Source organism: Cydia splendana, chromosome 20, assembly GCF_910591565.1.
Source record: "Cydia splendana chromosome 20, ilCydSple1.2, whole genome shotgun sequence".
NCBI lineage: Eukaryota > Metazoa > Arthropoda > Insecta > Lepidoptera > Tortricidae > Cydia > Cydia splendana.
The window spans coordinates 2,224,199-2,242,817 of record NC_085979.1 but is presented as its reverse complement, the minus strand read 5'-3'; the positions used below and the strand labels follow the sequence as shown (position 1 = coordinate 2,242,817).

At 36.5% G+C, this 18,619-nt stretch overlaps 1 protein-coding gene across 1 annotated transcript in view; it reads right to left on the bottom strand.

The window, feature by feature from the left end:
- LOC134800719 (gastrula zinc finger protein XlCGF26.1-like) overlaps positions 1-18,619 on the bottom strand; it is a 140,175-nt gene that overhangs the window by 39,138 nt on the left and 82,418 nt on the right. The gene's annotated exons all lie outside the window — the stretch shown is intronic.

Genomic DNA, 18,619 nt, shown 5'->3' with positions numbered 1-18,619 from the left:
TAAAATTCAGTAGGACATCTACCTGCGGAACCAATGATTTTATTCATACATTCTAGTTTAATGGCATCTCTTCTTCTTTGTCGTTCCCTCATGACTGAGGATCGTGACCAATAACTATGTCCCTCCATTTATCGCGAACAAGGGCTATTTGGGCTGCCCTCTGCATGGAACCACATGCTTGTTTTATGGAATCCGACAATCTTGCAGGGGCTCTTCCTCTAGCGCGCTTGCCTTCAACTTGCCCCGGTATGATGTCACGTTCGAGGCTGTGGTGTGGCGACCGCAGTATGTGCCCAAAGAATCTAAGAGCCCTCTCCTGGCAGATTGTTGAGAGTCGTTTGGTGATTTTGAGTTCTCTCAGAATGGTTTAATGGCATAGTCCGTTTCTAATTGTAATTTGATATCTTCAAATTTGTTAATCATTTTGACTAACATGGCTTTTAAATTGTCCGTCCATATTAAATAACAATTTCTAAAATTTTCAATAAGCCGCAAGTGACAATTTGAATTGACGTATAGGGCGCGCTCAGCGGAAAAAAAATCATATTCGTTTTGGTTCGACGTACATTGCTGCTTTTCTTAGCGCAATACTGTTCTTTGAGTGTTGCCCTACTTTAGTTTGCTTTACATTGCTACTGACAAGATTTGCTTGACGCACTATATTTACAAATTTCTTAAAAGATATCAGGACCTTACTCTGAATATAGCACTTAAATAATATAAGAAGGTATTTAATTTCAGTAGTATATTGATATAAATACTACCACAATGGTATATTTTTAACATTGGCAACATGTGCGAGTGAGACACCGCGACCCACCTTTGCTATCTCAAGTGGACCGTTTTCTCTAGTCTGGTACGAACGTCTTTCTGGCTCGGTGATAAAGTTCAATTTAGTATGGCAAAAAAAGTGACAGTGCAGTCCATCTTATAAGTTCATGCTCCAATGTCGCAGAGTAGTGCGATAGTGAGTTATGGCTTTTACAGCTGAACTATCAGTGTCATTATACTGTCAAAGTATTGAGGTTAGCTTAGCATATCTGAGCTTAGCGTTGCACGCTGATACGGTCGTTTTGTTGTGTTATTTTTGGGACTATTGAAGTATTCTTGCGCTCCGCACGGTTGCTGCGATGGACGTGATGCATGCGTGTCGCTGCTGCCTGCGGTGTCCTCCAGACAAGGACCTGACGACGCCGTACACACATCTCGGCAAAACGGAGATATATGCCGACATGATCAAACAGTGCTTTGATATACATGTAAATACTACAATTTCGTTGGTGTATGTGACCGTACATTAGCCTACGATTGCGTTAATTGACAATAATATTGTTTAACAATTAAATTGTTAAATAATTATTGTTTGAATGTGCAGCTGGTGGTGGGCGGCGCGGGCTCGTGCGGCATCTGCTCGGCGTGCGTGGGCCGCCTGCGAGACGCGAGCGACTTCAAGCTGCAAGTGCAGCGCAGCCAGGCGGAGCTGCAGGGAATGCTTATTAAAGGTTGGCTTCAACAACTAATTTTAATTATCTGATGGGATGGGTTTGACAACTTATCCCGAGAATTGATGTAGGCATTAGGCGACTGCTATCTGACCTTCCAACCCAGAGGGTAAACGATCTTAATGGGATTTGTCTGGTTTCTTCATGATGTTTTCCTTTACCGTAAAGTGACTAGTAAATATCAAATGATATTTTGTACATAAGTTCCAAGAAACTCATTGGTACAAACTGGGGTTTCGAACCCGCGACCTCCACATTGAAAGTCGAACACTCTTACTGCTAGGCCACCAGTGCTTGCTTTTACCATTTTGATAGCATTAGCAGTAATGTTTCTCTTCATTAAGTTCAGGGCTTCAGGCTTGCTTGAATTATTTTGTAACATTATTAGGATTCCAAACCTGAAGGGTGACAGATGATACCTTATTAGTACCCAGGAAAACCCTGACTGTTTGAGTTCCGCATTGGTTGTTCCGCAAGTTGTTTAATTGTATTAAAAAGGAATTTGATGCCTGTTTCATTCAGAAAAAGGTGCAAAGCAAGGCCAAGACTAAATTTAGCGACTGGGCTACACCGGATATTCACGAGAAAAGATGCCGACTCTACGACTTAGGGGCTGTCCATAAATTACGTCATCGATTTTTGACGATTTTGGACCCCCCCCCCCCCTATAATCATCCAAAAATCATGCTTCAAATGACCCCATTTCCTCCTACTTCATGCTACCGTCATCCGATGTCCAGACCCCCCCCCCCCCCCTAATTTGAAATGACGTAATTTATGAATAGCCCCTTATATGATTTAAAGGCAACTGATAAAAGACCGGAATTTCTGGAGTATGTTAAGAATTATTCTAAAACTTTTAAGATGTTGTGTGTCGCTGCTAAAGCCGATTATTTGTCGAAAAAGATCCTAAATTCCAGCGATAAAGTCAAAACTGTATGGCAAGTAATCAGTAATGAAACTGGAAAACGTAAACTGAAGGATCCGCACTACAACCTACGAATTGCTGACAGTTCCGACCGTGAAGTGGCAAATCATTTTGAGCGGTTTTTCTCGAATATCCCGGTAGAAACGACAAGATCTCTTAATTCATCGCCAGACGTTGCTGAAGATATTTTGAAGACATATGTGGCAGAATGTACAGAAATCTTCAAATTTTCGTATGTCACTCCGAACATAGTTCTTAAGACTTTTAGGTCTTTAAATTTAAAGAAAACAGAAGATCTTTGGTCAGTCAAAGTATTAGGATCCATTATTGAGTCAATTACACCATACTTAGCTGAGATTTTCAACAGATGCATTGATGCCGGAATTTTTCCAGATATAATGAAACATAGCAAAATTATCCCGCTGTTTAAATCAGGAACGAGAACAGATCCCACGAACTTTAGACCGATTTCAATACTACCGGCATTAAGCAAAGTGTTCGAGAAACTTATTCTGAATCAACTATTGTCACATTTCAACAGAAACAAACTGCTTGATAGCAATCAATTTGGTTTTACCAAAGGTCGATCAACTACTGACGCCGGTGCGGTACTTCTAAAACACATCTTTGATGCCTGGGAAAAAGCTCAAGATGCTGTTGGAATTTTCTGTGATCTGTCAAAGGCATTTGATTGCGTTGATCACGAAAATTTAAAGAGAAAATTAAGCCGCTATGGGATACAAGCTAGTGCCCTTGACCTGGTCTCATTGTACCTTTCGGATAGAACAGCGAGTAGTTATTAATGGAACTCAATCGGCGGAGTCCCCGGTAGCCCTCGGAGTGCCTCAAGGTTCAATTCTTGGTCCCTTCCTGTTATTGGTATACATTAATGACTTACCAAAAGTTGTGCAAGATAGACATGATATAGTGTTATTTGCAGATAACACTTCCCTTATATTTAAAGTGGACAGAAAGGAAAATAGCTTCGAGAGCATTAATGACGCGCTATCTACCATAGTAAACTGGTTTACGGCAAACAATTTGCTTTTGAACGCCAAGAAAACCAAATGCATCAAGTTTACGCTACCTAACGTCAAGCAGGTAAATAACAGCAAGATTAAAATAAAAGGTGATACGCTGGAATTTGAAGATCGAACTGTTTTCCTGGGAGTCACTCTAGACTCCAAACTGCAATGGCATGTACATATAGGCACTCTAGCCGGAAAACTTAGTTCAGCAGCCTATGCAGTGAGGAGAATCAAACAGCTAACAAACGTAGAGACGGCCAGGCTGGTATACTTTAGTTACTTCCATAGTGTTATGTCGTATGGAATTCTGTTGTGGGGAAAAGCGGCAGACATTCAGACAATATTTGTGCTGCAAAAACGAGCTGTACGTTCCATCTATGGACTGGGCGCTCGAGAATCCCTAAGAGAGAAATTCAAAGAAGTTAACATTCTTACCGTTGCATCTCAATACATACTAGAGAATATTATGTATGTTCGGAAAAACATCCACGAATTCAAGGTTAACAGTGATATCCATAACTATAACACTAGAAACAAACATAAACTTGCTGTGCCCGCCCACCGTCTCCGTAAGGTTAGTACGTCTTTCGTCGGGAACTGTACACGTTTTTATAACAAAGTCCCCACTGATATAGTGAATTTACCACTTCATAAATTTAAGTCGCACATTAAGCGCTCCTTATTAAGTAAGGCGTACTACAGTGTAAAAGATTTTATAAACGATAGAGATGCCTTTAAACCGGTAGCTTGATTTCATTAGTATAATAAGAGTTAAATAAATATTGTTTTTTTTTTACATTGTGAATTAAATATGCTAGTGTCCAGTAGAATTGACACATGAGACAATCATGTTCTCGCTTGATTATATTGTTTAATTTAATTTTAGTATTGGACACTTGGAGACCTTATACATCTCTAAGTATTTATTTATTTTATTTTTGATTGTACATACCTATATTTTTAATGTTTCTGACACTTAGAGACCTTTACATCTCTAAGTCAATTTAGGCTAGTAATTATGTGAAGCTATACTGTCTTTTTATGTAACATACGAGCTACGAGCACAAAATGCTGTGTCTTACAGCTACATGTTATTACTATTTTCATATTAATATAGGCCGGTAGCTTGAACATGTCATGCTCGCTTAAAAGTCTTTGCTTACGGCGGCGTCGTTGATCGGGTCGCCACTTTCCCGAATGAAGGTTGAGGGAGGCGATGGCTGAGATACGCGTCATACTCGTGAACGGGTGCTGTTTGTGGAGACTGGTCTGTTTAAGCTTACACGAGCTATTATACTTAGTAACTTTATTTTTATTAATTAATTACAGTGAGACGCCTCATTCTGCTCTCCATACAGGATATTGACTCTTGGAGACCCTATACATCTCTAAGGATAATTTGATAAACTATATAATCTTATAATTCTGACACCTAGAGACAGTTACACCTCTAAATATTATAGATTTTTTTTTGTGTTTTGTATCTGTATTTTTTTTTTAATGTAATTCGACATTAAGAGACCATATACATCTCTATGTAATTGTAATACGTTAGTTTGAATTGTTAGTTGTATTTTATAAAATTGTTGATGTCTTGTTATTATTTTTGCTTGTATGTAAATTCAATATTGACGTGTAAAAGTGCCCTTGTGGCCTATTTGCTGAATAAATGTTGATGTTTGATGTTTGATATTATATTTATTTATTTGAGGCATCATCATTATTAAACTTGTACTCTCTGTCTGTCAGTGGTGTGTCTCTATTTGAAGAACTAAAGTATAATTTTCTTAGTTTGTTTTGGCTGTTATTTAACTGATCACCAGATTTAGTAAAATTTAATACCAAAAAAATCTATTTTACCACCCTAAAATAATGAATGATTACCAAAATTATAACACCATTTTAATGTGAAATGATTATCAATTTTATTACACTTTACTATCCTTTTAAAGGAAATGACACCAAACTAATCATTATTAACCCAAAAATACTAAATGATTACCAAATTTCAAACCCCATTTTAATGTGAAATGATAACCAAATTTTTACATCTTGCTATCCTATTAAAGAAAATGACACCAAAATAACCATTGTAAACCCAAAAATAGTAAATGACCACCAAATTTAGAACTCCATTTTAATGTACAATTATAACCAAATTTTTAAATCTTGATATCATATTAAAGCAAATGACTCCAAAATAATCATTGTAAACCCAAAAATAGTAAATGACCACCAAAATTGTAACCACATTTTAATTAAAAATGTGCAAATATTTAATATAATTACCGTTATCCTATTAAATTAATTAATCCACTTCGTCACCTTTTTCTAGTAGCATTTTATTTCTGTAACAGTCGTAGTTCTAACCTAACCTGACCCACTTTTCTTGCATTTCGTTTCTGTAAGGGTCGCAGTTCAAACCTAACCTAACCTAACCCACTTTTCTAGTAGCATTTCTTTTCTGCAAGGGCCGCAGTTCAAACCTAACCTAACCCACTTTTCTAGTAGCATTTCTTTTCTGCAAGGTTCGCAGTTCAAACCTAACCTAACCCACTATTCTAGTACCATTTCGTTTCTGTATGGGTCGCAGCTCAAACCTAACTTAACCCACTTCTCTAGTAGCATTTCTTTTCTGCAAGGGTCGCAGTTCAAACCTAACCTAACCCACTTTTCTAGTAGCATTTCTTTTCTGCAAGGTTCGCAGTTCAAACCTAACCTAACCCACTATTCTAGTAGCATTTCGTTTCTCTATGGGTCGCAGTTCAAACCTAACCTAACCCACTTCTCTAGTAGCATTTTTTTTCTGTAAGGGTCGCAGTTCAAACCTAACCTAACCCACTTTTCTAGTAGCATTTCTTTTTTGTAAGGGTCGCAGTTCAAACCTAACCTAACCCACTTTTCTAGTTGCATTTCTTTTCTGCAAGGGTCGCAGTTCAAACCTAACCTAACCCACTTTTCTAGTAGCATTTCTTTTCTGTAAGGGTCGCAGTTCAAACCTAACCTATCCCACTTTTGTAATAGCATTTCTTTTCTGTAAGGGTCGCAGTTCAAACCTAACCTAACCCATTTTTCTAGTAGCATTTGGTTTCTGTAAGGGTCGCAGTTCAAACCTAACCTAACCCACTTTTCTGATAGCATTTCGTTTCTGTATGGGTCGCAGTTCAAACCTAACCTAACCGACTTTTCTAGTAGCATTTCGTATCTGTATGGGTAGCAGTTGAAACTTAACCTAGCCCACTTTTTAGTAGCATTTCGGTTCTGTGAGGATCGCAGTTCTAACCTAACCTAATCCACTTTTATAGTAGCATTTCGTTTCTGTAAAGGTCGCAGTTCAAACCTAACCTAACCTACTTTTCTAGTACCATTTCGTTTCTGTAAGGGTCGCAGTGCTAACCTAACCCACTTAACTGATAGCAGTTTGACTTACCTTTCTAGTAGCATAACGAAATGCTACTAGAAAAGTAGATTAGGTAAGGTAGGTATGCGGTGCGGGGTACGGGGGGTTGAGCGGGAGGGGCTAGTAATTTTGGCATCAGTTTACTTTATTTGGTAATATGTATACATTTTTTGGTAATCATAGTGGTTTATTTAGGTGAAAATATCGCATTCATTTGGTCTTCAAGATTTGGTGATCATTAATGATTTTTGGTGATCATTCAATATATTTGGTATTTGATACAATTTGAAGTGCAGTCGTAATTAAAATGGTGGTACTTTTGTATTTTTAGGCATTATTTTTTTGGTGTTCAGTAATTTTTTTTTGGTAAGCATGATTTTTTTATTTAGGGTACCAAAGTATTTTTTGGTGGTCATTATATTTGTAGCCGTTTGTTTTTCTAGTTTTTTTATTATTAAATAAATTTTCTTGTTTGTTCAGCTGAGTCTGCGGTCAAATCTGAGGGGGCTGATGATGGTGTGAACGATAACTCTGTTTTTGATGTGTTATGTGAGTACTTCCATTCTTGATAAATTCTTGTTTACCACTCTTTATACACAATGTTCTATCACTAACTCACTTTGGTGGTAACTAGTGGGAATGACCCCACTTTTATATCCTGTCTGTACTGTACTTAAGGCGACGGTAGCGGTGGGTAAAATTTCAGATTCTGTCAATTTACCCCATTTCACACACAAGCGCACTTCACGCACACTACCTCACCTTACTGGGACAGGTCAGTGACCCATCATGTTTTTTTAAGATTGGACTTTTAGTTTCGTATTGACCACTAGCCTCCTTTGAGGGTAAAAGCGTTCCATTGAAAGATGAAAGAGAAACAATGCATTTAATCTTGCTTTCCTTGTCTGTTCATGTCACACGTGACGTACCTATTTAATTCATTTGATTGTTGACTGTTTTACTACCTAATATTGCTTTGTCGAGATACGCGTTTTGTACAATTAAAGCGAATAAAACAAGATGTCATTAAGTCAGATGTAAAATGTTATTAACTATACGGTTTTCCATAAGGTGCAAAATCCATTCAATGGAAATTTAAATAAATAAAGTTTCGGCAGGGTGGCAATAGGGATGATGACACATGTTGAACTTTATAAGAAAATCTAGTAAAATAGATAGCAAATAAGCAATTTATCACAATATTGTAGATATTAAAAAAATATATGGAAATAATTCAAAAATACAGCACCTGAAAGTTTCAGAATTTAAGTTTATTTTAACTTCCAAAAACTAAATAAGTAAGGATACCATTCGATTCCTCACATTTTATCCAAAAAAAGATTGCATAGCAACTATATACATAAACGCAATATTTCACCGACAAAAACGCAATTTTCTTGTTTTGTTCACACTTCAAGATGGACTCTCAGTGACCTTGACGTCACGGTCACTTATCCTTTTGTTAGGAGCGTTTTGCGAGTGAAGTACGACTGTCGGACTTTGACTACCATTTCTGACTTTTGTATTGCTTTAATGCAATGGGTCCCATACATTTGATCCTAAAAACAAACCTGATTGATTGATACCATAAATGAAAATTTGTCATCTAGCCTATTCCATTTTGGCGGATAAAGCGAAACAGAATAGTTCTATCGAACCTGCTTACAAATTTTCACGAGAATCAGTTGAGAAATGTGATCTGCAAAGGAGAACATACAAAAGCATTTTTGCCCAAGCTGAAACGGAGACCTTTGCTAACGCTCGGCCAATGATGGTTTAGGTACACCTATAAAAAATGGTTGTCCCTGCTGTAATTTTAATATCTTTATATTTCAACCGGTATAGTTTTACCTTTAAAAATAATCGGTATCGCTAAACAATAGCGGTACCTTACTACTTATACGTTCACGAAATCGGTATCTGCATAACTTGATTGTTAGTAAACTAACCTGGAAAATAATCTCAAAATCACCGAAACATTTATGTACAGTCACCTGCAATAATATGTTACGTCATTAGCGCCAACTTTGCCTCCAGGGAAACTTTGCCCAAAACGACAATTTTAAACAAATTCGTTAATGTAGAAAAATTTATAATAGTTATGGCCACCCTGCTGTTTTTAGTAGAAAATAGGTTATATTTCTGACAAAACTATATACCAAACTTGTGCATAACTTGACTTGGGAATTTTGAGCGAGTTGTCTAATATAGGGTATATTTCGGCGGGCAAAAAATTGATAAATAATGAATGCAAGTAGAAAAAATTGAGAACCCTTTGACAAATATTTCCGGGTTTGAGTTATAACACATGAAGCATAGATTATGTCTATTGAGATTTAAACTAAAAAGGCCTAAATACACAAAAGTTTTAGCAGTGGGCAAAGTAATCCGGTAATTTGGCATCCATACCAACATTGCCCACCACCAAAAACGGATTAGGGTTGTCACTTTCATCTAATTTACCCAACTTCGCAAGTAAAAGAAGGTTATGTTTGTACACTAAAATAAGTTTATATATATATACTGTATTTAATTTGTTTTATTATCCTTTGTTTAGATGTTTTATCCCGTTAACGAATGAAAAACACAGAAAAAATCATATTTTTGACCATTAAACTATTGTATCAGATTTTCATAAAGTGACAACCCTAGCCTTTGTAAAATGCTCAGGCGAGCCTTATTTGGAAATGGGCAAAAACGGGTAAGCAACATTGCCCAGCAAATTTATTTAAAAGTTTTTACACTTATCGCTAAGTTATTAACGGGGAATGGTAGGATTGCCCAAAACCTTTAAGTGATCCTTAGACATCATCATCATACGAGCTGTATTTGAATACCAAATTGACGTGGGCTATGTTGGCGAAAACCCCGGATATCTTTGCCCGCCCTCTAAAACGCAAAAAAATGGGGAAAAAAAGCGATAAAAAAAATTTCTGCAACTAAACTGATGCGTTTGATCACAATGGACGTGCTGAGCAAAAAAAAATCATATGATATGATTTTTTTTTTGAGAAATTCGTGTTTTTTTTAAAAAGCGGGCAAAGTTGGTGATAATGACGGCACCTACTCTTCGAAGGCCGCAAAAATATGTGACATGCTCTTATGGTTCTACAAATAAGATCGTGTCAGATATTTTTGCGGCCTTCGTTGTGTAACATAAATTGCAGGTGACTGTACATTTGGAATAATTCTTTTATTTAGTTTCAACGAAAGTTTCAAGTTTAGTACGAAAATACTTCAGATATGCAATATGCACAAAATGTAGACCTAATCGAAATAAAACATTGCTTTTTATAGTAAATTTATAAAACATTCGATACATAGGTATACATAACAATAACCAGGCCACAGCGCTATTTGCCTGTAAGCTTCATCTCGGTCTCCAAAGCCGCAAAAACTAGCTAGTACTTAGTGCTGGTGCCGTTATTTTTTCTTGAAGATTCTTAAAGATTTTCAGAGAACAGCACGTACACGCATTATACATATATACGGAACGAACGGCATATGCCTACATAATCATTTATTCGTCGTAATCCATGTTCCATGGTAGGGTAGTTTAGCCGGTTGTCGGCCAGTTAAGCAAAATTTCGAATTCAAATGTATTTTATGAACAATATATTCGACCAATCTTTGTCATTTTGTGATTTTTAGACTAAAAATATAATACACTTACCATGTTTGTATCAAAATCCGTTATTAATTACAACGTTTTGTTTGTATAATTAAAAATATGAAAAAGTAGCAATTTAGCTGGTTTTCGGACACTTTTTTTGGTTCTCGGCCGCTTGTTAACTAGTTGTCGGCCGCTGTTATTTATATTTTTAAATGACTCTTATTTCACTATCAATAGGAATTATTTTTGAATAAAACAACAAATATTCAATGGTACATTAAGGAACGTTAATGGGAACTTTTATGGTACCTACATCTCGTAAAAAGTTTTCCAAAACATACTCAAAAATATTAAAATAAGACATTTTGTAGTCTAACTAGCAGCGTGCGTAAGTCCGGAGGTTTTTATGGGTCGGTAACACCCTTGAAGTTACAGGCATCCATAGGCTACGGTAACTACTTATCACCAGTAATATTTACCATTCTCTTTTCGGTGAAGGAAAATTTCGTGAAGAAATCGAATTAATCCCAATAGACACATAGGTGGAAGGTCAGATGGCAGTCATTTTCGTAAAAACTATTAGGCTCCTATGAGTCGTGACAAGGCTAGGAAGATCATGAAGACGTTACATTAAAATAACGAAAATTCTTCGTCGCTGATAGTCAAAAACTCATCTTCTTTTTGAAGCATCTTGTTAATATAAAAATTGTGTAAAAAATATTTACTTTTCAAGGGCCGAAAACAAAATAAATTTTACTTGTTTCTCGGCCGTCATAAGTTAGCTAGGCCGAAAACTAACTTTTTATAATCCTGTTCTTGGCCGCTAAATACAAAAGATTTTAAAGCAGATTTTAACCAATTATTTGTTAATAAGCATGCGGCCGAGAACTAACTACATGAATTACTTGGATACAAATAAGTATTATTTGAAATATTTATTTTGTTGGCTGTCTTTTAATAGGAAAGATTAATCAATTAAAAATTACGTGCCTCAATCCTGTTCTCGGCCGGGCGGCCGAGAACTAAATATCTTTACGAAATTGCATTTAGTTGCCCGACCATCAAATTTAATCGACTTATATAAAAAAAATCGTACATTTAAATCATAATAACATAAATTCAACTTATCCACAATGCACATTAACATCAATAATGGCCTCAAACCCACGAAAACGATATTTTTACTTACCTTGAAAACAGATTGAATCACAATTTTTTTTACAAATTTGTCCAACATCCACACTTGCTAAATTGCTTTGGTGCACTGACGAGCCAATCAAAACGTTATCAAGCTAACAAATTTAGGATATGTCAATGTCAACTTAATTTATCCGACTACCCTCATTTTTTCAATAAATACGGTAAAGTTGTCATGTTATTACAGTTTTACTACGTAGTGGCCGAGAACCGGAGGTGGCCGGTAAACCGGCTAAACTACCCTATTACCTTTACCTACAGATCTAGGTACAAGGCTTTCAGGTATTACTTATACGAATTACATAACGCTTCCGGTTAATAGGCAATATTTTAAGATAAAAGTTCTCTAATATAAATACAAAATTACAATTGTCATCAAAATTCATTGACGTACAGAAGTCATATATTATGTTTTTAAAATTACCCAAAATTAATACCAGCATAATGAAAATTAATCCCAATCAGTAAAGATGAGTCTTTAAACTTTTTCATTTTAAGCGGGTTTTGAAGTAACATAATACTTAAATTCGACTGTAATCGTAATGTTTTAAGATAGTTTACTGCCGTTTTCGACCATTATGACCCGTAAATAATAGCAAATCAAATTTGAAATGAGACGCGAGCTGTTATTTATTTACCCTATTTTTTGAAATACAATTTATCTACTGGTATACTTTCTCGTATGCGTATATGATTTAATGTCAATATAATTGTTTAAAGCAGCTGTCATTAGCGTCAAAGCAGCTATACGTCTGCTTTGACTCGAGCCCAGCGGGCATCTGAGTCAAAGAAGAATTTTGAGTGATGGCGTCAATATATGGAAATTGTTCGAAAGTTTACATTTGAGATTGAATTTCTGTGTTGTCTTTGTGAGTAAAAATATAAATCGATAATAAATTGGTAGTTGAGTTATCTAGCTTTCAAAATCACACAATAATTCAATTACTGTCAAAGACAAAATTGTTTTGCTTCAGTCTTAAACGGAACTCCATATTATGATTTTTTGTTACTTTTAGTGTCGATTTGTAGAGAATAACAGCAAATTAAAAATATAATGGCATGAAGAGTCGGTACACGGTTTCTTCGTGAACAAATTTACGTGTAATTTAATGCAATTATTAAACATTTATTGAACAAATTATGGTCACAAAGTGAGGTCTAAATCGAAAACGTCATATACCGGCCCCTTAAGTAAATTAACAGAAATTGCGTTTAAGAGATAAACCGGGGTTGTTGTTACCGTGGTGTTGGGTGGAGCTCGGCATAGTTGCTTGCTGCGTGGGATTTTAAAATTAAATAAAAAAGCCCCAATTTGTGGTGACCTGACTCTCCATGTATGCTTCATAAAGAGGTGTTTGTTCTGATGTTTATATAATTAAGTTTTGCTTCAGACGAGGAGCCCATACTGGTGGAACAGTCGGAGGTCGGGGAAGAGAAGAGCGAGGAACTCATGGGTTAGTTCATGTTTTCATACATACAATGTATAATAGTGTCTTTATTGCCCGCAATATAATTTCATTGTTTTTTAACCGACTTCAATTTCATAGAAGGAGGAGGTTCTGTCTGTATTCGGTTGTGGCTATTTTTTTTTTCTATGTACGTTCACCGATTACTCCGACATCCGTAGTCCGATTTGAGTAATTCTTTTTTTGTTTGAAAGGAGCTACCTCCAAGTTGGTCCCATATTAATTTGGTTCTGTTCTGATGATGGGATCCATGAGGAATTGAGGGAACTCCTCAATTTTTAAAGGCACATGCATGGTGATTTGGGTGTTTTCTTAAGCAACTCGAGCATTTTCTGCCGAAAACCACCAATTTGATGAAGTAGACTTGATGATGATGATTGTTATGATGATAATGATGATGATTTTTTAAAATGTAGTTGTTCAGCGATTACTCCGGCAACTGTGATCCGATTTGAGTAATTCTTTTTTTGTTTGTTTGGTAACTACCTCCAAGGTGTTTCCGTATTATTTTTGGTTCTGGTCTGATGATGGAATCCATGAGGAATTGAGGGAACTCCTCAATTCTTAAAGGCACGTGTAAAGTGATTTCGGTGTTTTCTAAAGTAACTCGAGCATTTGCTTCCGAAAACCACCAATTTGATGTAGTGCGACTGTAGCCTTACCATGTGTTTGACACTACCCCCGATCAGTGGCCTTACCACGAGTTTGACATTGACATATTCGCTAACGTCTTCGTAACTTACTTTTTATGCATCTCGCTCGCACTAATATGCCAGAACGAGCGAGATGCAAATAAAGTAAGTTACACACACGCTAGCGAATATATCAATGTCAAACTCGTGGTAAGCTGGTAAGGCTACTGATCGGGGGTTAGGGTTAGAAGTTAAGGGGTCAGGGATTAAGGGGTCGGGGAATGGCGGTTGAAGGGTTGCTGGTTCAGGGTCGAGGAGTTCCTGGATCAGGGGTTGATGCGCTGTGAGGTTGAGTGATCGGGGCGTTGAGGGATTGGGTCAGTGGCGGGGCGGAGGCGGGAGGATGGATTTAGTGTAGTGACAGGAATTATAATTTCCCAGACGGACTGGAGAAAATTCCTGATTACATATTTATTAAAGTAATAGGTACACGAATTTAGTGTTAAACATGATCTTGTTTTTCATTCATGCGTCGCGCTCTTAACAATGCGTTAAAACTAAAAATGGAAAAATAAAAACTTTTTACAAAAAAAGCAAACCGACTTCAAAAAGGATGAAATAAAATATTATCCTTTTTGAAGTCTATGCGTTACCAACTGATATGTTTGAAGTCGGTGACAAGCCAAGTAGTAACAATACCAGTCAAAAAAAATCAGCTTTATGGCTATAAATCCCATTAGAACTGTACTAATAACTATTATAAATGTGTAAGTAATTCTGTCTGCCTCTTTGTTGCCTTTTCATGGCTAAACAACTGAACCGCTTTAGGTGAAATTTGGCAAGAAGGTAAACTTCTTGAATTGTTTTATATTTTGAAATGTAGTCCTCTGGATAAGGGACGGGAAATAACTCAGTCCCAATCTCACACTTGCGTGCTATAGACTGTTCGAGCATACGTACGAAAGTACGAAATGCTCTTTAAAAAATACGACGGAAAAAAAATGCATTGGATTCCCAGATTCCCACTAATGTGCCGACAAACATGGTACAGACTGCGCCAAGAAGGTTTGATCGTGTGTTCTGAGGTGTGTTCTTAGATACAATCGACGTCAAAGATATGTTTACACTTTTGCACCTTACTCCTTTGTAATAAGGCGAAAAGTGTAAACATATTTTTAACGTCGACTGTACCTACAGAAAGTACGTTCATTGTCGTCGTGTAAGGCAATCCAACGTACATCCTTATCGAATCGCACCAAAATCATGGTATGCTTCAAAATTTGGCTTGGCACCGACTTCAAACATATCAGTTGGTAACGCATAGACTTCAAAAAGGATAATATTTTATTTCGTCCTTTTTGAAGTCGGTTTGCTTTTTTTGTAATTATCTTAAATTCTGATGTTCGTTTTGTTCGTATAATTGAATATGTGTCTGTGTGCGCGAGAGTTAAAGCTAAAGCATTGATATTTAATAGTGTATGTTCATAACAAAGTAAAGGTGAAAGTTTTACAAAAGTGTATTCCTTATTCCTACATATGTAGCAAGTATTATTATATACGTAATGTTACTCTTTTGTAAATTAACAATTTACGTATTTCTTTCATACCTACCACACATATGAGTAGGAATACACAGAAATATAGGACATTAACATTTTACAGTAATAACAATTTGCCATTGCTTTTGTCTTGTTTATTTTCATTGACTCTAAATAATTATTTCTAGGGATGATTTTCAATCTCCTAAGCCTCCTAAGGCCCTCAACCCCACCCATAATACTAATTACTTGGAAGACTTACTTCAATGTATTTTCAATTGATACAGAGTTGCATTTCTTTCGTTTCTATTGAGTACAAAACAAAATAAATTCAACCACGTTTCCAACACTTCACCAGTTTTTTTTTCTTATAGGGTATTTAAAGGCTAGGTTGTGGTTGCTTGCCCTTAGAGTATGGTGAGAGCTTGTCAAAGATTGCATATACTCCAGAATGTAACTCGAGAGTTTATCCATGAAAGCCGAAGACAGCGAGAAGCAGATTTTTTAGTTTACGGCGCCTATTTCCGTTTAAAAACAATTATCACTGCTAACATAACTGCCATCTGCTGTGGTGTGTAGTTCCTTGTCATTGTTCCAGATGTAGACCCCCTCGTCAAGTCGGAGACGGATGATGTGATGAGTGACGGCGACTCGTCAGCGGCGGGTTAGTGCGGTCATGTTGTCCTGCTCTTCTCCTTCCTGCTACTATACATTCATAGTGATATTCAGAGGAAAGCCGTGGTCGTATTAATACCACGTTACCCACAAAATAAATAATACAATAGTAACTAAGCAATGAGCTTTAAGGCAAAGTATTAATCAACCACGTGTGTCATCTGAATTTTAGTATGAATTTGAATATATAGTGGAACCTCGATAGCACGAATCTCAAGAGGGAAATGCCAAAAACTTCGTATTAACGAAAGTTTCGTCTTATAGAGAGCATCAACTTAGGGAGGTTCTTGTAGGTTTTTATTCGTCTTAAAGAAGTTTCGAGTTAGAGAGGTAATAAAAGACATGAAAAATTCGTGTTACAGGGGTAATTATAGAAACGCAGAAAGTACAGTCTTAGGTATTATCTTTTTCGAATTACAGAGGTTCGTTAGTCAATAAATAACTTCGCGATATGTGGTAAAACAATACGACTATTGTAGAGGTAAAATTTCATTTTTCGAGTTATAGAGGTAAAATTTCATTTTTCGAGTTATAGAGCTAAAAAATTTACTGAATAGTCCTGAAGGGAATCGTTGGTTACTTCGTCACAGTGAGGTTAAATATTGCGAGTTATACCTAGAGGTTTTGGGCTTTGAAAGCGCCTTATCGAGGTTCCACTGTATTACATTTGGTAACTGTTACTTTTTATCAATAAATTGAATAGAAGATATACATACAATATACAGTACAGTAACTATATTTTCTACATACTTACCTAATTTTCAGACTAGCTAAACACATATGACTAGCTCCGCACGGGTAACACGAAACCTTAACAAATGAATATCGCTCTATTGATAGGTGAAAACCGCATGAAAATCCGTTCAGTAGTTTTTAAGTTTATCGCGATACTCACAAACAGACAGACGCGGCGTGTAGTGATGATAACATTTTCTTGTAAGATAATTTTTGGATTTATTTCAATCATTGCATTTATTGCATTGTAGTATTTGTAGTTTATTATTTCGTTTATAATAATAGTCGAGGACGATACACAGTAGCACGCAACGCAACGCGAGATGGCAACATCACGCGAGTGCGAGTAGTGCGAGCGGGATAACAAAGCAATGCAATCATGATCATGACACTATCACTATTGTCATCACACACTACGCGGACTGTGTATAGACTTGAACTGCCCTTTGTTATCGGCGCGTCAATCTATTTAAATCTATTGCGCGCTCTTCGACCGGTCGTTCGCGCTCAGGTAATGTTATTTCCAGTAATGTTATAGAGCAAGAGCCCATGACTGCCAGACGTCGTCTTAGTATAAAAGCTGAAAGTTTTTCTTTTCTATAAATTGCTCCTTAATAGGTAAGAACGATCCCCGATTATGAAACCTGGGTCGTTGTGGGTTTGGCAGCTATCAGGTAATGAAGGTGTATAAAATTATGGCTCAAAAATGTCATAGTATAGAGTCTGGCTACTGAAATGTTACACACATTTTTGGCGGGAAATTAAAAAAATATTGGGCTGGTCACACTTTGTGTAGTAGGAATAATAGTTTTGATACTAGAAAATATTTTATATTTTCTGTGCACACGTAAGGTACCTAAGGAAATAAGTTAAATATACGTTAACGTGCACTCAAAGTCAACTCACATAATTTCTACCACTATTTAAAGTACAGTCAACGACAAACACATATGTATACGTTCCAATGTTTTAATTTTATTGATTTTTTCCAGAACTTCTAGTTTATCCGTTTCTGTACAACTGTTTGCATGAGATTCAGGCATTAAAAATCACGTACTTAACCCTTTAGTCCGTAGCGGCAACATACTTGCCATCATACTTAGAACAAAAACGCATCTCTACTGTAAGATTTACGGTTCGAAATCGATTGACTAGAAAGGAATGTCAAATGGTTAAAGGGTCAAAGTTATAGGCAAATGTTAGAACTAGTACTTAAAGTATCAAAATATTAATAGAGCACCGACCTACTAAATTGTTTACGACTTGTAAACATAGCAGTTTTTCGTTATACGAGTAGAACGCTTCACGTCGACTTCGCACATTGTAGTAATTATTTACTAGCTTAAATAATGGTTTGCGGACCTCACTCGGTATAGTTATTATTAATATTATTTAAAATAAACGCCTTATACAACGCAAACAATTTGAATGAATGACATAAATTGACAAAAGACTTTTAACTGTTTTTTAAATCATAGGCAACAAGGAAGGAAGGTGATACAACAAGGAAATATCTGTCAACAAAATTTGGCTACCAGACTCTAGGAGCAGAATTTTATATACCTAACTTAATTTTTTTTACTTCTTTTTTTTTGTTGAGGGTTAACTATAAAATGATGTATCTTAAGTTGCCAGACACTGTTGATGGTTGCAACTTCCTGCCAGAGACCCTTAAAAGTTAGGTATGGCACTTATTCGCACGCAAAATTAAGTTTGTTTCCTATACAAATCCTGTATTAAATAGTAAAAGTACAGTCTTTTTATTTATTTGTGTTCCAGTGTGTTCGGAGGGCAGCGCCGCCCGCGCCAGGGAACAGCTCGCGATGGCTTGTTCCGTGGTGCTCGAGCGCCTGCGCGGCGACGCGACTGTTCACAGTGGAGGCAAACCATATGCCTGCGATTACT